We start from the raw sequence: 23,174 nt of genomic DNA, 5'->3' as shown, positions 1-23,174 counted from the left end.
TCCAAAAACCAAAACAGTTTGATGTCTGAGATTCCTTGTGAACCGCCAACTTAATGACATGTTATATTCCCCTTGCAAGTTTTTTTTTTTTTTTTTTTCGTTTTAATCTTATTTGTCTATCTCTTTATTCAATTATTTCCTTTTAATTTCTTTTTTTTTTGTCTAGCATTATAAATTTCTCACAAACCGTTAACACTACTAACTTCTGATTACATCCAGAACGAATGTCCTTATGTCCTTTGCTTCCTCATCCCTGGTTGTTTCATTGACATTCAGTTCTACCTTGCCATGTTTATGTGTACATTTGTATAATTGCGTGTACTATTTATCTTCAATAAAAAAAAAAAAAAAATGAGAGGCTGAGAGAACTTCCTTGTCTCTCTCGCCCCCTCCCCCCTTAACGCCCCCCTCTTCTTCCTCACGGCGGCCGATGGGACGCGATTCTCGCCGTTGTCGTGGGAGTAGGGTAAAGGATTCCCCGCGTCGGTGCGAGCGATGCGTTTCGAGGCGTATTGCATGTGTGTGTGGATGGGGGGGGGTTTGACAACCACCCCCTCCCTCCCCCAGCACAGCAACGACGTACTTCCCCAGCCTAAAATCCAAGTCGAAAGCAATTCAGTCTTGTTTTAAGACGGTGTGAGGGTGACAGCAATTGTCCAAGAAGCTTTCTTCGGTTATTTTTGAGGTTTCTCAATGTACTCCTAATGGGAGAGAAGGTAAAGCCCACAGTAAAGGCTACAGGCTTTGCCCTTGTCCGCGCTGCAAGGGACTTTACCCGGTTTTCGAGGGGACCTCCTGCGTAATGGTGTTGAATTGACCGTCTGCTAGGGCGGTTTGATTTTCTCCCTTGAAGCTTGCCCACATGGGGTGTTCCCTGTTTGTGGGGTCCCCTGACTCTAGATGACCTTGAGCATTGCTGGCCCTCCAAGGTGTTTGTCTCATTTGAATGTCTGCCCTGTCAGCTTTCAATGGTGCTTTGTGCCTACCATGGTGACCATGGGTAACGGGGAATCAGGGTTTTATTCAGGATTCACCTGAGTCTGGCGGATCGGGAGTCCCAGGAGTGGAGGAGCGGAGGAGAGCAGAAGCTCGGCCCATGATTCGCCTTAGTCCTCTTGATCGCGGGTGCCAGGGCCCGGGGCGGAGGACTGGAGGAGCAGAGGAGAGCAGAAGCCAGGCCCGCGATTCGCCTGATTGCGGCGGATCTGGAGTACCAGGACCTGTTGTGGAGGAGCGGTGGAGAGCAGAAGCCCGGCCTGCGATTCGCCTAAGTCCCACGGATCTGGAGTACCAGGACCCGGAGCGGAGGAGCGGAAGAGAGCAGAAACCCGGCCCGTGATTCACCTAAGTCCCCCGGATCGGGAGTACCAGGGCCGGGAGTGGAGGAGCGGTGGAGAGCAGAAGCCCGGCCCGTGATTCGCCTTAATCCGAAGGATCGCGAGTACCAGGCCCCGCAGCGGAGGAGCAGAAGAGAGCAGAAGCCTGGCCCGCGATTTGCCTGAGTCCGGCGAATCGGAAGTACCAGGACCCGGAGTGGAAGAGCGGACGAGAGCAGAAGCCCGGCCTGCTATTCGCATAAGTCCCCTTTATCGCGAGTACCAGGACACGGAGCGGAGGAGAGGAGGAGAGCAGAAACCTGGCCCGTGATTCGCCGAAGTACCCCAGATTAGGAGTACCAGGGCCGGTAGTGGAGGAGCGGTGGAGAGCAGAAACCCGGCCCGTGATTCACCTAAGTCCCCCGGATCAGGAGTACCAGGGCCGGTAGTGGAGGAGCGGTGGAGAGCAGAAACCCGGCCCGTGATTCACCTAAGTCCCCCGGATCAGGAGTACCAGGGCTGGGAGTGGAGGAGCGGTGGAGAGCAGAAGCCCGGGCCGCGACTCGCCTAAGTCCCCCGGATCGCGAGTACCAGGGCCCCGAGCAGAGGAGCGGAGGAGAGCAGAAGTCCGGCCCGCTATTCGCCTGAGTCCGCCGGATCGAGAGCACCAGGACCCGGAGCGGAGGAGTGGAGGAGAGCAGAAGCCCTGCCCGTGATTCGCCTAAGTCCCCTTGATCGCGAGTACCAGGGCCCGGGGCGGAGGAGGGGAGGAACGGAGGAGAGCAGAAGCCCGGCCCGTGATTAGCCTAAGTCCCCCGGATCGCGAGTACCAGGACCAGGAGCGGAGGAGCTTTGTCATTTGATTGACTTCCTCACTCAGCCGCCAGTTCTGGGATATCCAGTTTTTGAACAGCCCTTCACGGTACACTGTGATGCTACGCAGGAGAGATTTCGGGCTGTGCTATAACAGCGACAGGGTGGAAAGCTGGTTGTGATTGCTTACGGATCAAGAACTCTTTTTTTTTTTTGAACATTTATTAGAACAGGTTCCTCAGCAGATTCGCACACATTCTTACAAAACCTCATAACAAGATACACATTATACTATATTCTTTATAGGTCACTTATTTCCTCACTGGTGCGCGAAAAATAAAATAAAAAAAAATAAAAAAATAAAAAATAAAAAAAATAAAACACAAAAACAAACAAACAAACAAAAAAAAACATCTAACTCAGTCAAATAGAGATAATATCTTCAACTCTCCAAATATTTTTTAATGGGTGCCCATTTGTCAAGATATAGGTCTGTCTGAAGTCGTAAGTTTTTTCTGTTGTGCGTTCCATGCAGTTTACATCCTTATGTCTCTGACGCCACTGGTCCAGGGTAGGTGGGTGGGGTTTGAGCCAGTTTACTGTGATCATTTTATGTGCAATTAATAGAAGAACTCTTAGCGAAAACATCTGGTTTTTCCTTAAATCGCTTGTTGATGCTGTACCCATAATAAAGTGCTGTGGATCAATTGGTCTGTTTAATTTTAAAATCTCACTTATTTGTTTTTTCACCTCTTCCCAGAATTTCATCAGTTTAGGGCAGTCCCAAAAAATGTGGGAAAAGTCCTCCGTTATGCCACAGCCCCTCCAACACAGGGGAGAACAGTTATTATCATAAGAAGCTAGTATCAAGGGAGTTTTAAAATACCTTATTCTTAACTTCCAGCTAAAATCCCTCCATGTTGGGCTGCTTAAACATTGTTGCCAGGGCAACCAAGAACTCTCCCGTTCTCCATCAGCAATCACGGCATTAGATTCCAGTTCCCACTTAGCTTTCACATCCAGTGTGTCCACTAAAGTGTCCATACGTATCCTGCCATATATATATGATATTGTATTTTTAATGTTCATTTTGTTCTCAACTATCTCAATCCAATATTGTTCAAAATTAGATGAAGCTTCTTTAATATTGTCCCATTCTTTGTGTGTCATCAAATAATGTCGAATTTGAAAATATCAAAATAAATCCTTAGAATCAATGTCGTATTTTGCCTGAAGTTGTGAAAAAGCCCTCAGAGTTCTTCCTTCAAATAACTGATTTGTTGTGATTAAACCTTTCCCTGCCCATCTAATGAAACCACCATCCATCTTTGCTGGCAGAAAGTCACCTGCTGCTGTTATTTTTGCTGCCCTCGATAGAGCTAGAGGTAGATTCAGGAATCGTCTTGTCTTTTCCCAAACCTTAAGTGTATGGTTGACATATTCATTTTGTATCTTAAGTCCACGTCTTGCTTTTGAATTTAGAAAGGGAAGAGTTGAAAGCGACACATTTTTAACTGAACCTTGCTCTATATGCACCCATCTTGTGTCCATATCTAGTTTTATCCATGAGACCAATTTTCCAAGTTGTGCTGCCAGGTAGTAACTTCGGAAATGTGGCAAGGCCAATCTGCCCTTATCTCTGGGTGCACAGAGTATTTTCAATCTCACTCTAGGCCTCTTGTTCTGCCATAAAATTTGGAAAGGAGCTTATCCAGTAATGTAAAGGTAGATACAGGAACAGTGATAGGCAGAGCATTGAACAGAAACAGCATTCTAGGTAGGACATTCATCCTGATACGTTCTATCCACCCAACTAAGGACAAAGGAAGCACCTCCCATCTTTCTATGTCATTTTTGATCTGAGAAATTAGTTTACCATAATTTGACTTATATAGCTGACTTGTGTCGTGTGTGAGAATGATTCCCAGGTATTTAAAGCCCCCTTTTGACCACTTGAATTTCATCTGTCCGTCCAAGCATGTCAGCCAGCATCATGTTATCATCATTGCTTCTGATTTCCCCTCATTCACCTTGTACCCTGACACCTCCCCATAGTCCCTCAGTCATCTATACCGGCCCTTATGCAATGCCTGAGGATTTCTTATAAACAAAAGAACGTCATCCGCGAACAACAAAATTCTGTGCATCTCCCCTCCTTCATCTACTATTCCCTTGATCTGATCGTTTGTCCTTATCAATTCAGCAAGCGGTTCGATACACCATGTGAACAAAATAGGCGAGATTGGGTTCCCCTGCCTAACTCCTTTTTTAAGGTGAAAAAATTGGGAGCAGTACCCATTCACCCTGACCTTTGATATTGAGTCTTTATTCAGTGCTTCAATCCATTTTATAAATGTCATATTAAATCCCATTTGTTCCATAGTAAATTTCAGATATGTCCAGTCGAACGCCTTCTCAGCATCTAGACCAGTGGTTCTTAACCTTGTTGGAGGTACTGAACCCCACCTGTTTTACATGCGCATTCACCGAACCCTTCTTTATTGGATCGAGGATCGTTTCGTTGATGGGTACAAAGAACAGGCAGAGTACCCTTTTCATCGAATCTGGCTCCCTTCACCTTGAATTCAGCAAGCGCTATGTTCTTGTAGTTCCCATCTCCATGCAGCTTAAGGAAGCTGTCCCTTAGTTTTGCCGGTGCTGGACTAGAATTGCTCATCTTGTCTTTGCAAATCATGCAGTTAGGACATCGATTCCAATCACGTTCCGTCATACATGTGAATCCATATTGTACGTGTTCTTCCGACCGCTTTCTTTTTTTGCCCGACATAATTAGTATGAAGGGATTAAAATATTAAGAAAGAAATCACATGACGTACCATCACGAGTCACAAGTTACTACAACTGAGCGCGCCAAAATCCCTGCAGCACGGATAGGCCAAGCTATGTTGCGTGATCACCTGCAGCCAGTGATGTCATCACCAATGTGTGTCTTGACCTCCGCCGAACCCCTGAGACTGACCCACCGAACCCCTGGGGTTCGATCGAACCCAGGTTATGAACCACTGGTTTAATCTAATCGCAATTTCAATACATTTCCCTCTCAGCACCACCTTTGCCCCCTCCCAAAGAGTCGAGGGGGATACTGATCCATTATCATTAATTTTGAAGTACTCATCAATTGTTTTTTTTATGTTTTCCTTTATATTTGGATCCGTCAACAATGAGATATTTAGTCTCCAGTATTTGAAGTGCCAACCAAAGCCTAAATTTAATTTCATATATACAGGACCATGATCAGATAGGGTACCAGGTTCAATAACACATTCTATGACTTTATATAAGCTTTGTTTTGAAATGCAAATCAAATCAATTCTTGGGTATGACCCATGTACCATGGACAGAAAGGTGAAATCTCTTGTGGTCGGGTTCTTAGCCCTCCAAACATCCACAAGTCCTAATTCTTCCAACATATGTTTTGCTGCACTGGATTTCCTGCTAATGGGCCCATAATCATAAGGAGTTTTATCCAATTTTACATTTAAAACACAATTGAAATCTCCTCCTAAAATTATAGTACCTCTGGCTTCTCTTGCCATTACAGTTGCCACTTCTTTGAAGAAATTGGGGTCATCTTCGTTGGGGGCATAGATATTCATGATAGTTAGCTCTACTCCACCTACTGTTCCCATGATAAGTATATATCTCCCCACTTTATCCTTCACTTCTGTCTGAATTGCAAAACTAATTGAATGACTAATCAAAGTTGCTACTCCTCTCTTTCTGCTGTTTGAACAAAAAGCATAAAATACCTGTGCAACCCAGTCTCTCCTCAATTTCTTATGTTCTACCTCATTTAAGTGTGTTTCCTGTAGTAACGCTATTGAGCAATTAAATTTCTTCAACTGAGTCAGCATTTTCTTTCTTTTTATAGGATTATTTAGTCCTTTGACATTATAGCTGATAATCCCTACCTCTGACATAAATTAGTATTTCCTATTTTCATTTTACTCTCCCCAGATTCACCTTTGCATAAAGTAACTATCCTTGCCCTAGTAGTACCAAAAATCACTTGTGCCGACCTAACCGACATGTCAAGGAAATAAGAACTAAATAAGAACAAAACAGAAAAAATAAAGTAAACATATGTGACTTCCAATAGTCCAGCTGAGTACAGAGATCTGTCCAGCTCCTGTTGTAATGCAGGCAGAGGGTTGTGATTTAAGATTCCCTCTGGGCAAAGTGCACTGAGTGCTGTCCAAACCACAGACCAAAGAAAAAAAACAAAACCTTTGGTGAGGCAGTGATCCCAACACAGGTCTCATCGTAAAAAAATATTAATTGAAAATAATAGCAGAGTTAACTCTCCTCTCCTCTCAATAACTTTACAATATGATTCACTTAACTTCAGCATATTTGGCTGTTTAAACTATGAACAGTAATACACATAGAACTTTAAGATTGACAGTAATAACGTTATCTAATTATTCTAACATTACCCGGGCACAGTACTCCTCATCATTTTAGTCCAGCAAAACAGCCCGCAGGTCTGCGGCGGACAGTGATGTGTCCTTTCTTTCTCTCTTCCCACCATCCTGTCTTATATGTATCATGTATCTTTTGAGAGTTCCCATTCCAGTCTCTCTCTCTTGCTAACCTGCAACTCGATGCCCAGCTTCTTCAACGTTGGCACAGCATCCACCAGCGGAGGAAATGTTTTCACTCCCGACTCCAAGTTTATTCTCAGCTGCGCCGGATAGCGGCACATTGCCCGGATCTCCTTCTCCTTCAGCTGCTTGATCACTCCTCGGACCCGCGTTCTCTTCCTCTGTATTTCTGGAGAGTAATCCTGGTTAAAGTAAATCACTCCCTTCTGGAACTTCACTCGTTTTTGGGCCCATGCTTGTCGCAGCACTGCTTCCTTTACTGTATAATCCAGAAACCTCACGATAATGGAGCGCGGAGGCGCTGAACTCGCAGGCTTTAGCCCCAGTGATCTGTGTGCCCTCTCGATTTTTATATTTAGCTCGGGCGGGAGTTGTAGCGCCGTCTCAATTAAGTTCCTCACAAAACCAATCATGTCACCTTTCTCACTTTCCTCGGGGACTTGATAAATTCTCAGATTGTTGTGGCGCATCCGATTCTGTAGATCGTCGCACATGTTCTTCAGGGCCGCCTCCCGTTTCAACAGGTGCCTCAGCATCCTCTCATGGCGCTGGCTTGTGTCCTCCACCTGGCATACCCTGGTCTCCGCTTCCTCAGTTCTCTGCTCTAGCTTCTCCATCCTTTGAATCAAGTCCGTGACCGACACCTCCAGTCTAGTTAATTGTTCCTTAGTGTCTGCAAATGCTTGCTTATTTTCTTTCCTCAACTCTTTCAACTCGCGAAGAATGTTCTCCATGTTCTGTTCATCCGTTTTTCCGCTCACCTGGCTTGGGGAAGATGGCGGCCGATTTTTTCCTTTCGCTTCTTCTTGCTGTTTTTGCTGTTTTGCTGCGTTCCGTGTGTCTCTGACCGTGCTCATCCCAATCTGCAATGCTTCAGACCCACTTTTCCACCATTAAACTGTCAAGTACTTTTTCATAAACAGCCGAATACTACCAATTTTCGGGAGAGCTCAACTCCGTGCCTGTGTCTCAGTACATTGCGTCACCGGAAGCCCCATGTGGAGGATTTTTGCCACAAGTCTCACGAGTGTTTGGCTTGCAGCCGATGACCTACAAGACAGACGAACAGAAGATAGCATATACCATCAGTCTACTCACCGGAGCTGCACTACGCTGGGGGTCGGCGGCGTGGCGGAGAGACGGACTGCCGTGCCGGTCCTATGCCGCTTTCACCGCCGAGATGAGAGAAGTTTTCGACCACCCTCTCCAGGGAGACGACGCAGCGAAACGCTTGGGCGACCTCACCCAAGGGGGACAGAGTGTGGCTGAGTATGCTGTTGAGTTTCAGACCCTGGCGGCAGCGTGTGACTGGAACGACCCGGCACTATGATACGCCTTTCAGAGGGGGCTCAATGATGAGCTGAAGGACGAGCTGGCGGGGAGGGACGGACCTCCGGACCTGCATGCACTGATCAACCTCGCAATCCGGATAGACAATCAGCTCTGCGAGAGGCGGCGGGAGAAGAAAGCCCAGGGACCCCCTTCGGACCGAACCTCAGCCCTGCCTCGCCCCTATCCCGGCTCCCGTAACCCCACTTCACCACTCCGCCCGAATTCCAGCCCCGGGTCCCGCCGCGTCAGGGGAGGAGCCCATGCAGCTGAGCCGAGCGCACCTCACCGCTGAGGAGAAGACTGCCCGGCGGCACCGGAACGCCTGTCTCTACTACGGTGAGGTGGGCCACTACACCGCCACCTGCTCGGCCAAGCTGGGAAAAGCCAAGGCTCGCCAGTGACTCGCCAGTGATCTCCTCCCCGCTGGCTCACCTACGGGTGCCAACCTCGCTGGAGTGGGGCATGCACCAGCGCTCGGTCTCGGCGCTGGCAGACTCAGGGGCAGAGGGCAACTTCATAGACGAGGCCCTGGTTAAAGAGCTCCTCATCCCCACCACAGCTATCCAACCACCCTGCTGCGCCCTGTCATTGAACAACCGCCGGCTGGCCCATGTACAGCGCCAGACCGTCCCCGTTCGTATCCGGATTTCTGGTAACCATTCCGAATCAATCTCCTTCGCCATCCTGTCTGGACTTCACTCCCCCCCTGGTGCTCAGGTTCCCCTGGCTGCAACTACAAAATCCCCACATCGACTGGGCCACCGGCAAAATCCGGACCTGGAGCACATCATGCCATGCAACCTGCCTGACCTCCGCCCCAACCCCCGGTAGTCCCGCTGCCCCAGGTCGACCATTAAACCCGGACCTATCCTGCGTCCCTTCCGAGTATCATGATCTCGCCCAGGTCCTCGACAAGGATAAAGCCCTGACCCTTCCCCCTAACCGGCCTTATGACTGCGCCATAGACCTCCAGCAGGACGCAGTTCTACCCAGAGGTCGACTATATAATCTGTCAAGACCCGAGAGAACCGCCATAGAAGAGTATATCAGAGATTCCCTGGCGACGACCATCCACCTCTCCGGCCGGGGCGGGGTTCTTCTTCGTGGGGAAGAAGGATGGGGGCCTCAGACCCTGCGTGGACTACCGGGGTCTGAACAGGATCACCATCCAGAACAAGTACCCACTTCCCCTTATTGACTTGGCTTTTACTCTGCTCCACGGGGCCCAGATTTTCACAAAATTGGATTTAAGAAATGTGTATCATTTGCAATATCTGGTGGACTGGAAGGGCTACGGTCAGGAGGGAAGATCCTGGGTTTCGGCTCGGCGGATCCTGGACCCCTCGTTAATACGGCAATACCACCACGACCGCCCAGGCCGGCTCCGTGGGGCGCCGGGAGGCGCCCGTTGAGGGGGGGGGGGGGGGGGTACTGTCAGGATCTCCTCTCGGCAGCCGAGAGGAGACATGGCTGGGTCCAATTGAGAATCAGCATCCAGCTGCCGCTAATCAACATCCCCATAAAGAGCAGCGGCACGCTCTGCCTGGCGCCAGAGAATTGTAACTCTGCTATAACTCTACTGAGACCCTGCCTAAATAAAGAGATCGGATTCCAGCCCTGTTGGTGTGGTTCCCTGCCCGAGTCCGCCCCCGACCCGTGACACTATCCTTTCAACATATAGCATGATTTCAGTAAATGTGAAATATAGCGTATAGAATCACATCCTATTCAGCATAATTCAGCACCAGACACCAGCATTAACCATTTCCAAAGTTATTTACAACTTGTGCCAAAATCTTTCAAATTCGTGAGACAAACACTTTTGGACCATATAGCTTTATCTCTGAAACCTGCGGATTGATTTCATTAAATCTGACAAAAATTTTGTAGAATCATATCTTGCTCAGCATATTTAAGCACCAGACACCAGCTTTAGAGAATTATCTTGTGATTTAAAAGGTGTTCCAATAAGCTTAAACTTGGTTAGATAAACTATTTAACCAAATGGCTTTATCTTTTGAACCTGCGTCTGGATTTTGGGAATTGTGAAGTATTTTATGTAGCATCACATGCCATTAAGCATATTTCAGCACCAGACATGAGTTTTAATGATTTCCAAAGTTATTTTCAACTTGCGTGAAAAAGCTTCAAACTGTGGAGGTAAACACTTGTTTACCAAATGGGCTTATCCTTTAAACCTGATGCCTGGTTTCAGTAAATGTGACATATATTTTATGGAATGATATTCTTTTAAACGTTTTTGACCACCACATACCTGCTTTAACGAATCGCGTAGTTATTTCCAACTTGTGCCAAAGTCTTTCAACTTCATGTGTTTAACACTTTTTGACCAAATGGCTTTATCTCTGAAACTTGCGGCTTGATTTCAGTTAATGTGACATAAATTGTGTAGAATCACATTCTATTCAGCATATTTCATCACCAGACACCAGCTTTAAAGAATTCCAAAGTTATTTACAACTTCTGCCTAAAACCTCAAACCTCTTGAGATAAACACATTTTTTTTCCAAATGGCTTTATCCTCTTAACCTTCGGCTGGATTTAAGAATAAGAATAAGAATAAGAATAAGAACAACCTTATTAATCCCGAAGGAAATTGCTGTGCCAGAGTTACAAAAAAATATAACAGTAATAAATAATAAAGAAAGGCAGAATTAGAAATAAAAATAAACTATAAAGTGTCTCAGTGAAACTATAAAGTGTCTTAGTAAGCAGTGATAAAACTATAAGTGTCTTAGTAACAAGTGAGGTAAGGAGTGCACAATAGTATGATAGAAGGGAACGTTGTAGTGTAGCTGTTATGAGATGAGATGAAATATTGCACAGTGTAGCTGTTATGAGATGAAATATTGCACAGTTTCTGAATATTGCACAGAAATTAGATATTGCACATTTTTGTTTGTTTTTAGGTTAAAGATAGGATGTCTGATTTCAGTAAATGTGACATTAAGTGTGTAAAATCACTTCCTATCTAGCACATTTCAGAAACCGACACTTGCTTTAAAGAATCCAAAAGTAATTTACAACTTGTTCCAAATTCATTCAATTTGGCAAGATGAACATTTTTTACCAAATGGCTTTATCTTTCATTCTTCGGCTGGATAATAATGAATTTATGCATTGTGTGGATTTAAGATTGTGTATAATCACATCCATTTCAACATATTTCAACAAAAGAAATGGGCCTCAAAGAATTCCAAAGTAATTAACAACTTGTTCCAAAACCTTTCAATTGTGAGATATTTTTTTTTTTAAATAATGGCTTTATCTTTCATTCTTGCAACTGGATTTTAGTGATTTTATACATTGTGTGGATTTGATGTTGTGAAGAATCAGCATATCTAATCCCCAGACACCAGGTTTAATGAATTACAAATTTATTGACAGCTTCTGCCAAAAACCTTCATGTTGGTGAGATAAACACTTACCGTCCAACTGGCTCTTTATTTTAAACCTGAGGCTGGATTTAAGTAAATATAATATATATAGTGTAGATTCACGTCCTATCCAGTATATGTCAGCAACAGACACCAGCTTTAAAGAATCCAAAAGTCATTTACAGTTTGTGCCAAAAATCTTCATCTTGGTAAGATAAACACTCTTGACCAAATGGCTATTTCTTTCATTCATATGGCTAGATTTGAGTGAATTTATACATTGTGTTTATTCTGTATTGTGTAGAACCACATCCTTATCAGCAAATTTCATTACCAGACACCATCTTAAAAGAATGAAAAAATAATTACAGCTTATTCCAAATGACTTCAATTTGGTGAGATAAATACTTGATGTCCAACTGGCTTTATCATTTAAACCTGCGGCTGGATTATTGTAAATTCAACATATATTGTGTAGAATCACGTTCAATTCGACATATTTAACCACCAGACACCAGTTTTAAAGAATTCCCTTGATATTTAAAACATTTCCCAAGATGCTTCAACTTGGTGAGATAAATAATTTTGACCAAATGGTTCTATCTTTTAAAACACAGGGCTGGATTTCAGTAAATGTAAAATATATAATGCGAAGTCCCGTCCAATCCAGCATATGTCAGCAACAAACACCAGATTTAAAGAATGCCTTCAACTTGGCAAGATAAACATTTTTTACCAAATGGCTTTATCTTCCATTCTTGGGACTGAATTTGAGTGAATTTATACAGTATGTGGTTTTAATATTGTGTAGTCATTCCTGATCAGCATATTCGTTCACCAGATCTTCTTCTTCTTCTTCTTCTTTTGGCTTTTCCCTTCAGGGGTCGCCACAGCGGGTCAACTTTCTCCATCTAACTCTATTCTCTTATCCTCCTCTCTCACACCAACTACCTTCATATCCTCTCTCACTACGTCCATAAATCATTACATTACATTATATTACATTGCATTTGGCAGACGCTTTTATCCAAAGCGACTTACAATAGAGGACATAGGGACTGCAAATACACTTGCAAATACACCTGCAAAATACACGATGCACATGAAATATAAAGAACAGTAAGCTTGGGTTAGTGAGCTTTTTTTTTTTTGTTTTTTTTTTTTGACAAAGACATACACAAACGTACACACACACACACACACACACTGCATAGCCTAACTTGCTGCCTAACCTGACTTGGGGCATCAGCGCAGTAAAAAGTCCTGAAAGAGAACAGTTTTTACCTGTTTCTTGAAGGTTGAGATAGATGATGCTAGTCTTGTTGCTTCTGGAAGTTTGTTCCACCACTGAGGTAGTAGAACTGAGAACAGTTTTGCCTGAGATCGCTTAGAGCGAGCAAAAGGTACTGCTAGTAGGTTTGTATTAGAGGAACGCAGCTCTCTGCCGGGAGCATAAGGTCTTATCATTTTGTTCAGATATGCTGGACCTGTTCCTGAGGTGGTTTTGAATGCCAGGGTCAGGGCCTTATGCTTGACACTTGTTGGCTTCCAACTTCTTCTTCCCCAGGTAGTGTTGGAGTGAAGCTTCTCCAGCTGGCATTTGATAGAGGTGATGGTGGGGATCTAAGTGGTCATTTCATGTTCTTTGATTGTTGTACTGGGGGGCTTTTCCAATAATTATTTGGAGGCACGAATCGGAGGCAGCCGCTGTCAAGCCTGCAGTAGCTCCCCTCCGTCGTTCCACCGAGATGCACCGGTGATCATCTCCATTGCCATGGTAAAGGCTAGAGGGGATGTGACGCAGCCTGCCCTGAAGCCCGTTTCCAATGATCACCATGTTTTGTACTCTGTGGTTATTTTACAGAATAAGAAATGCTGGAGGAAGCTTCTGACCAGGTTTGTGGTGGTTTCATGCACTTGGAAGAGGTTGAAGGCCTCCCAGATGACAGATGTGGGAATGGATTAAGAAGCCATGGCTCGGTTGAGGAATAAAACATGCAGGTCTCTTCTGTACCCTTTGAAGATTTTATTTGTTATTGTGTTTCAGGTAAGTTTGGAGTGAGAAGTTATGACTTGTTATCACAAAGACATGCACCGGGGGTTCAAGATATGTTTAAAGAGGACAGAATTCACGCAGAGGTTCACTGTTTGTCATAGCTTAATTTTGACATTGATTTTCAGTCCAGTCAAGGTGCTGTGAGACTTCAGTGTGTTGTTGGTGCTGATTGCCATCACCCTGTTCATAGGTGAAACTAAAAACTTGAATGTTGTATTTGAATATTTGACAATTTGATTAAAATAAGCTCAAAATGATCATTACAGTCTAAATCAGCTCATTTTAAAATGTTGATTTGAATAGGTGTCAGTACCCAGTATCCAGATAAAGTGGGGCAAAACAGTATTTAGTCAGCCAACAATTGTGCAAGTTCTCCCACTTAAAAACATGATGGAGGTCTTTCATTTTCATTATTGGTATACTTCAACTATGAGAGACAGAAAATCTCATTGTCTGATTTTTAACAAACTTATTTGGATATAATGATGGAGAATAAGTAGTTGGTCAGGAATAAACATTCATTGCAATACTTTCTGATATACCTTTTGCTGGCAATGACAGGTCAAAGGTTTTCTGAAAAGTCTTCATAAGGTATTCCAGGGGCGGGCAAACTTTTTGGCTCAGGGGCCGGATTGACTTTTAAAATTTGACAATATGATACATGTAAAACAAAAAATGTATTTGTGAACAGTACATATCAGACTCTTTTGATATTCGCTTTGAAAATAAAACCAACTTGGTTTTGAAGGCTCTGACATTTGCTTGCATTTCATTCACAAACCGTTTTTTCGGTTGGATCTTCACGTCCAGCTCATTCATGTGTGTCAGTAGGTCCACAGTAAATGTTAAATAACAAAGCCAATCCGTATCATTCAGTTCAGGATAAATTCTCAAGAGTTCTGAAGTAGCTCCAAAAATTGATCATCTCCACTTTGAGCTCCCTCATTCGTTGATCCAACCATACATATCAAGCATGAATTCTGTACCAATCTTTGATGGGCCAGATGTGGCCTGTTTAAGAATAAGAATAAGAAGAACTTTATTTATCCCAAAGGAAATTGTTGTGCCAGAGTTTCAAGTAAAACATAACAATAATAAATAATAGTCGGAAGGAGGGAGAATAAGAAATACAAATAAAACCATAAAGTGTCAAAGGCAAGGCTATAAAGTGTTTTAAGGTCTTAAAAAGTACAAAGATTTGAATATCCCCTTCGGCTGAAGGGTTTGCCTACCCTTGATGTATTCACAGGGTTTTTACACACTGTTGCTGGTAGTTTGGCCCATTCCTCCATGCAGACCTCTTACCTCTTGTAGATCCTGCCTACAAAGCCACTCCTTCATTGCCCGGGCGGTGTGTTTGGGATCATTGTCATACTGAAACCCAGCCACGTTTCATCTTCAATGCTCCTGCAAATGGAAGGAGATTTTCACTCCAAATCTCAGAATCCATGGCCGCATTAATTCTTTCCTTTCAGCCTTTCTGATCAGTCGTTTGGTCCCTTTGTAGAAAAACAGCCCCAAAGCAATGCTTCACACTGGCAATGGTGTTATTTTGAATGTGATTCAGCATTCCTTCCCCCAGCTACGACACACTTAGCTTTTACTAAAAAGTTGTATTTTGGTTTCATCTGACCATAGGACATTCATAGTCCTCTTTTGGATCATCCAAATGCCCTCCAGTAAATTTTGATGATGTGATGGAACACATACTATCTCAGTAGAGGGACACATCTGGCACTTCAGGGTTTGAGTACCTGGCGGCGTAGTGTGTTACTGATGGTAGCCTTTATTACTTTGGTCCCAGCTCTCTGCAGCTCATTCTCTAGGTCCCCCTGTGGGTGTCTCATCATTTTGAGCCCTCGGGGTGAGCTCTTGTGTGGAGCCCAAGATGGAGGGAGATTATCAGTGGTCTTGTATGTCTTCCATTTTCTAATAATTGCTCCCACAGTTGATGTCTTCACACCAAGCTGCTTTCCTAGTCCAGATTCAGTCTTCCCAGCCTGGTGCCGGTTTACATTTTTGTTTATGGTGTCCTTAGACAGCTCTTTGGTCTTGGCCTGATTGAGTTTGGAGTGTGACGGTTTGAGGTTGTGGACAGGTGTCTTCTATCCTGGTAACCAGTTCAAACAGGTGCCATTAATACAGGTAAGGTGTGGAGAACAGAGGGGCATCTTAAAAAAGAAGTTACAGGTCTGTGGGAGCTCTGTGATATCTTGTTTATTGGTAACCAAATACTTATTTTACTGAAGAATTTACCAGTTAATTTATTAAATCTCTTTAACCCCAGCACTGTCTCTCATAGTTGAATAGCAACAGAGAGTGAAATGTGCAAAGCCAAAAATGACTCGGATTGGGACAAAGTGGGGATAAAAAATGGATGAACTTTTCCTTGTTTTATTCATTATGAACATTTTCCATCAGCCGTGTTACAGGCACTGCTTTTCCAGGACATATTTGCAAATGTTAACAGTATGTATCTAATTAAAAGTAAAAAAAAAAAGGTTAATGTGTAAATATCTCGTTACAATGTGAACACCTGCAGTTTACAGACAAGTGCAGCTTATGTGTTTGTGTTTTTACCCACTGTGGTTTATATTCAGATGAGCTCCAGATGTCCAGATGTCACTTTCTAGGACTTTCAAGTTGCACAACAGTCCTCATTATCACGGCATCTCCTCTGGTCCTGCTCACTCTAGGTGAACAGCAGGGGGTCCAGGGCGGGTCGGTGTTGGATCTCAGGTAAGACAGAACAACAAGGTGCTCAGAGGACGTCAGTCACTCCTACAGAGCCAGGATGGGAGATCTGTACCCAGGGTCCTGTGGTTCTTTGTTTCCCTGCAGACGGGGATGATGTTGGAGGTCTTGGAGCAGACCGGCGCACAGAAGGAGACTCCTGGGCTGCTGGGTGACTGGACTTGGACCTGATTCATCAACAGTGTGTCAGAACTTCTCTCCATTCAGTGCATTTAAAAACCTCTGCATGTCATCGATGGTGGTCTGATATCAGTTAAGCCACAGAATGCCAGTATAAGAGTTCAGAGAAGCGGGACTCGGGATGAAAGTGTCCACGGAGGGGATTCCACAGGTCCCACATCTCTTTTCTTAATTCATAATTTAAAGTACAGTTAATTCATATGGTTAGAATTAGAATTAATTCATATAGTTTGAAGTAGAATTAATTTAAATAGTTCGAAGTAGAATTGAACCGAAGAGTTTATGACCGTTTATGTCGGTCACTGAAGGCTCCGGGGTTCCACGATGTGTTTCCGGTCAAGAGCGCTGTCTAGCCCCGCGACGTAAGTTCACTTTTACAGAGAATAGTGACGATTTCTCGACCTACAACCGAATTGACCGTGTTTATAACAACCGCGAAGCAACTCCCGGTGATTTTTGACGGTAATTTAGGTCCTTTCGGCCGAGAAATCTCGACGACGTCACAGATTTCGTGAGCTGAGGTAAGGCTAACTAAGCCGCTCCGCTAGCCAAACAGACTAGCTCGCGGCCTTCCGCCATCTTGCCTCGGAGCGCGTCGGTAATTGAGTGTTGGCGACTCAAATGACAACGAAAAAGCGGTGGTCTAACCGAGCGCGATCGGCTCCGTCCGGACCAGCAGTCGTCGTAACAGCCGGTATTAGCCGGTGCGGGGCGGGGTTAGCGTTCAAGACCGTCGAAGGCTGTTTGGGGAGCCGGGGTCCAGTGGGTGTTCGCCACGGGACGAGATGATTTACCGTCGTGTTTAGAAATTGTTCTGCTGGTAGTGACGAAAACATGAATGTAATTAAATGTAAATGTGGATTTAAATCCATTTTACTGTTGTCTTGTGTTCGTGACGTTTTTTGAATTGTGTTTCCCGGCGATGAGCAACGAGTCTCTGTGAGAGCTGGTCGCAACGATGCGGTAACCAGACGGGTTCACAAGATGGCGCCCGTTTGCAGCCCAGTGTATCGTGAGCAGTGCAAACGTCCCGTTTCCACCTGTGTCTTTTCTCCTCACGGGCGACTTTTTGCCACATTCCAGGTGGATTTGAAGGGGACACGATTCCAAGAGTCTGGTTGTTGATGTCCTGGGTTTACTTTGATGCTTCGGCGTCCTGTCGGGGGGGCGTGCACCACGTGACCGGGCAAATGCGGAAGATGCTTCAGCCATGTTGTTTCTTGTATGAAGTCGTGAGTGAAGCTGACGGTGCGGGGAATGCGGTGGCATCGAGCGAGGGCACGGGGCTATCGCTTCTCGGCCTTTTGGCTAAGATTAAGTGTAGTATGTGTTCTTAGCAGTTAGATATCCGATACGTCCCCTGTCTGGGGACCAAATATTAAATTGATGTTTGGAACAGGGAGATGGAATAGGGGCTTGCTCTGTCCACTCTGCGCATTGACCCGGTATTGCAGTATCTCCGGGAACGGTGCACCCCCCGCTTTTGTGTCCGATGTCAAGGTTGCCGTGGCCTCCAATAACGTCATACGTAACACACACACACGGGATCCAGATCTTGTCTGTGCCCTGCGTGACCAGCGACACTGTCCCCGTTGTTTCTGCCGGTAGGGAGCGGTAGATAGCGACACACGAGCGTGTCTGCCTGAAACCCTGTCCCTACCATTCGCCCCGTGCAGCCCAATAAAATCCCACTATGGACCAGAACTGAGCCGAAATGGATCGCATTTGAAACGGATGGATTGCCCCCGATAGACTGTGTCAGACTGGGCTCAGGGGGAAGTTCTCCCGGCCGTAGAGCGGCAGAAACCCCTCGCGGCATCAGGAGGACGGACGGAACGTGTTCCGGTTGTCCTCTGACTTCTTCGTGAAAATTGAAGCGTCCGTGTCGTTTTCGGCGTCCCGGCCCGTCAGAACTCAGAGTTGACGGTTTTTTGACGGAGTGTGTGTGTGTGCGTGTGTGCGTGTGTGCGTGTGTGTGTGTGTGTGTGTGTGTGTGTGTGTGTGTGTGTGTGTGTGCGCGCGCGAGAGGGATCGCGTGTGAGCTCCCGGAAGAGTCCGCGTGGGTTCCCCCCCGACTGAGAACGGCGTGCGTGTGAAAGCGGTCCGTGCGCGGGACGCGTGTGACTCATACTTACCTGGCAGGGGAGATACCATGATCAAGAAGGTGGTTCACCCAGGGCGAGGCTCAGCCATTGCACTGCGGCTGTGCTGACCCCTGCGAATTCCCCAAATGTGGGAATCTCGACTGCATAATTTCTGGTAGTGGGGGACTGCGTCCGCGCTCTCCCCTGTCGTGCTGTTCAAGAGCAAGTCTGTGTCGCTGGAGGCCGGGTTCACTGTTTATGGTCACACGCGCCGACCCTCCCTGGCCGGGCTGTGACCCAACCAGGGAGTTTTCGTTGCACATGGCAGGTGCACCGCGAAAGCGTGGATTTACGATCGGGCCAGAAAACAATCCAGAGTGTCCAAGTCCCTGAAATGCTCCTGCTTCTTGATCTCCACTCCCTGTAGCCTCACCGTTCCACCCGAGTTCCTCTCATCCCCACACATGTATGCTGTCTTGCTGCGACTAACTTTCGTTCCTCTCCTTTCCAGAGCATACTCCCACCTCTCTATAGTTTCACCGAGACACTTTACAGTTTATAGTTTATTTTGATTTCTAATTCTGCCTTTTATTATTTATTACTGTTATATTTTCTGGAACTCTGGCACAACAGTTTCCTTCGGGATTAATAAAGTTGTTCTTATCTTATCTTATCTTATCTTATCTTATCTTATCTTATCTTATCTCGACCTCCACCTGTTTTCTGCTCTCACTACAGATCACAACGGCATCTGCGAAGGTCACGGTCCGTGGAGATTCATGTCTACCCTCATCCGTCAGCCCGCCCGTGCGTCACCATTGCGAACAAGAAGGGGCTCAGGGCCTATCCCCGACGGAGTCCCGCTTCCACCTTGAACTTCTCTGGTACCGTCTTACAGCACACCGCACGCACCACTGTCTCCCAGCTAGCATACATGTCCTGCACCAGTGTAACACACTTCTCTGCCGCTCCAGACTTCCTCATAGGATACCAGAGCTCCTCTCTTGGCAACCTGTCGTAGGCCTTTTCTAGGTGTACAAAAAGGCAATGCGGCTCCCGCCGGCCCCCTCTGCATTTGTCTATGAGCATTCTGGGCGCAAATACTGCATCTGTAGTACTCGTCCTTTTTTCCATGTGTATTTTATTTATTTTTCTCTTTCTCTTGTCATGAAGTGTCCCGCCGTGCATACCAGTCCTGGTATGGCCTTTGGCAGCTCCCTCTTTATCTTAGGCTGCAGCCGAAGGTAAAGAGTGTCTGATGATGTTCGTTTCGAGTAGCCTTGGGCGCCACTGGCTGTAATCATGGCGACTAAATAGAAGGAGCTCCTGACAGATGTGGAGATGACTGGAGGTGGAAAAGACAGCACACCGCACGCACCACTGTCTCCCAGCTAGCATACATGTCCTGCACCAGTGTAACACACTTCTCTGCCGCTCCAGACTTCCTCATAGGATACCAGAGCTCCTGTCGTAGGCCTTTTTTCCATGTGTATTTTATTTATTTTTCTCTTTCTCTTGTCATGAAGTGTCCCTCCGTGCATACCAGTCCTGGTATGGCCTTTGGCAGCTCCCCCTTTACCTTAGGCTGCAGCCGAAGGTAAAGAGTGTCTGATGATGTTGGGTTCGAGTAGCCTTGGGCGCCACTGGCTGTAATCATGGCGACTAAATAGAAGGAGCTCCTGACAGATGTGGAGATGACTGGAGGTGGAAAAGACAGAGGACGGCTGCTTATGAAATGTCCTTCCGCGTAGACTAGTCTGGTTTACGGCCATACCACCCAGAACACGCCCGATCTAGTCTGATCTCGGAAGCCAAGCAGGGTCGGGCCTGGTTAGTACTTGGATGGGAGACAGCCTGGGAATACCATGTGCCGTAAGCCTTTTTTATGTTCGTCCCCTCTGTCAACAGCAGGAGGTGCTGTCTCTCAAGAGCGCCAACATTTCACACACGGACACACGCCGCTCATTCCCTTGTGTCTGTCCCACCGGAGTCACCGTGAAGCCCGGCGCGACACGCGCTCTGTCATAGTTCCCCGCCTTACCTTCTTCGGTCACTTTCCGTTGTCTCGCCGCCTGCCTCCGTCCGTCGCTCGCCGCCTTTCTCGTCATCCCCGTACAGTATTTCTCCATGTGTGCTGAATTTCTTTTTCTCTCGTTTGTGCCTCTCGCTGTTGAATAATCCAGCCGCTGACCTCCGTACCGCTGGCTCTCCTAGGCACTTCCAGGCCTCCACATGTACGGTACGTCATCAGGACCTACTGCCTTTGAACTCCTCATCCTCTTTGATGCCCTCCTCGCTTCTTTTTACACTTGTCTCTGCTCCTTTTGCGATCGCCAGTAATCAGCGCTTCTACCCTTGGCTCTCTTTCATTTTTCCCCATTCATTCATCATATTCCTAGGAGTCTGGTTGTTGAAGTCCTGGGTTTACTTTGATGCTTTGGCGTCCTGTCGGGGGGCCGTGCACCACGTGACCGGGCAGATGCGGAAGATGCATCAGCCATGTTTTTTTTTTTGTAAAGCAGGAACATCGGCCTCCACCGGGACCTCCATCTCCTTGGCGAGTCGGAGGTCTTTTCTTATCTTATCTTGACCTCCACCTGTTTTCTGCTCTCACTACAGATCACAACGGCATCTGCAAAGGTCACGGTCCGTGGAGATTCACGTCTACCCTCATCCGTCAGCCCGTCCGTCACCGTTGCGAACAAGAAGGGGCTCAGGGCCTATCCCCAACAGAGTCCCGCTTCCACCTTGAACTTCTCTGGTCCCGTCTTACAGCACACCGCACCACTGTCTCCCAGCTGGCATACATGTCCTGCACCAGTGTAACACACTTCTCTGCCGCTCCAGACTTCCTCATAGGATACCAGAGCTCCTCTCTTGGCAACCTGTCGTACGACTTTTCAAGGTGTACAAAAAGGCAATGGGGCTCCCACGGGCCTTCTCTGTACTTCTCTATGAGCATTTTCGGCGCAAATACTGCATCTGTAGTACTCTTCCTTTTTCCATGTGTATTTTATTTAATTTTCTCTTTCTCTTGTCATTAACTGTCCCGCCGTGCATACGAGTCCTGGTATGGCCTTTGATAGATCCCTCTTTACCTTAGGCTTTAGCCTTAGGCTGTAGCCTAAGGTAGAGAGTGTCTGATGATTTATGGTTAGAGCAGTGTAGCACCCAACCTCTTAGTTAATGCAGTGATAGTACAATGGTTTGGGCCCTGGGAACGTTACTTAGATGAAATTTTCAATGGTAAATAGGAGAAACAATAATACCTAATTCTTTGATAACTTAAACTTATTTATGCTTTTTGATTATAGCGGTGCCTCCATCTCCTAAGGATAAAATATGAATTAAGACAAACACAGATCTCTTTAAGTACAAATTTAAAGTTTAGTTTCACAAAATTAAAAGAAAGAAAAATGAAATAAAATTGGTAGTGCGTTCATTTGAGATTTTGTCGCTTTGCAACTACATAAACATATTCAAAAACCATGTACATCCCTTCAAGTTCAGTCCAGTTCAAAAACCATAACCTTAAAGTCCTTTTTGTTTTTCTCAGAAAGATCAATCGTGGCAGGCCTGATTCGATGCTCGGGATCGTTGGACCAGAAAAACAGAAAATGTCCGTTTCACTTGTTCACAAGCCCCAAAATAAAATGCATGTGCTTTGATGTACTCACTAATCCTTTTGGTGTTGAAGCAATGGATAGTCAAATGTTGTCCATCACCATGCGATTCCCTCTCGGCAAACGGGTTAGCAATGACTTGGCATCACGGCATCACGAAGTGCACTCGGTGAAACTCATCGGTTAAGCCTCAGCAGAAACGTCCAGAGAATTCCTCTCGGTCCACTGAGCATCAAAGGTCTCCAATTCCAAGCTCATATACTTTACATACAGAGTATGAAATTAACTTGCGGTAAAATGCTAACAATGCTAACGCTCGATTAGCATCGCATATGTGCACTTCAACATATCGTCTAAGCATAAAAATCATATACATCGAGTACTCACTCATCACAGGGTTAAATAGTCGAAAACAGCAACGTAGACTCTGCATCCACAATGTTTTATGACCATTCTCCTTTCAGCTTAGCTTCACAAACTTCCCTCGGCAAACGTAGCAGTCGAATGCCTCGCGCCTAGATGTTCTATTGCCTTCCTCATTCAGATCCCGCCCTCACGCATGGGATTGGACACTAAGTGTACATCAACCAATACAATTCAAGAAAATACCATATTGACACTTAACAAGTTCGGATGCAAACAAAAGCACATGTTGAGCTGTACGTTTCACACAAGCTTGTGGCGATTAAAAGCACGATTCCCAAATAAATGACAAAAACCTTGGATAAGATTAAACCTTGTTTTTAACCATTTATGAACTCATTTTAAACATGAAATATTAAATGTTTTACAGCCATTTCAGTCTTATTTAATTTTACTTAAATGTTAAAACATCTTTACATTTTAGCCTGTATGGTCTGTACTGAAATTTTAGACGGGCTACATCCTCCCCCTTCTAAAAGGTGTAGATGTCCTCATCTAACTGTACTGTTTAGACTTAGATCTGTAGGGGCATGTTTTAGGATGTTTCACAAGATCAGGGTTTCCTCTGGC

The 23,174-nt window shown here is 45.6% G+C and overlaps 2 non-coding genes and 1 pseudogene across 2 annotated transcripts; all 3 read left to right on the top strand.

Annotated features, from left to right (window-relative positions):
- The first annotated feature begins 17,762 nt into the window (after window positions 1-17,762).
- Window positions 17,763-17,953, top strand: LOC147220185 (U2 spliceosomal RNA). Its single transcript, XR_015108192.1, has one exon. It is a non-coding gene; the product is annotated as a U2 spliceosomal RNA (small nuclear RNA).
- Window positions 17,954-18,601: 648 nt separating this feature from the next.
- Window positions 18,602-18,765, top strand: LOC147220184 (U1 spliceosomal RNA). The gene has a single exon (XR_015108311.1). It is a non-coding gene; the product is annotated as a U1 spliceosomal RNA (small nuclear RNA).
- A 1,553-nt stretch (window positions 18,766-20,318) lies between these two features.
- On the top strand, window positions 20,319-20,437 carry LOC147220183 (5S ribosomal RNA; annotated as a pseudogene).
- The last annotated feature ends 2,737 nt before the right edge of the window (window positions 20,438-23,174 follow it).

Source organism: Fistularia commersonii, chromosome 24, assembly GCF_037954325.1.
Source record: "Fistularia commersonii isolate RoL2024-O1a breed Wild chromosome 24, RoL_Fcom_v1.0, whole genome shotgun sequence".
Classification (NCBI taxonomy): domain Eukaryota; kingdom Metazoa; phylum Chordata; class Actinopteri; order Syngnathiformes; family Fistulariidae; genus Fistularia; species Fistularia commersonii.
This window is presented reverse-complemented; position numbering and strand designations above follow the sequence as displayed.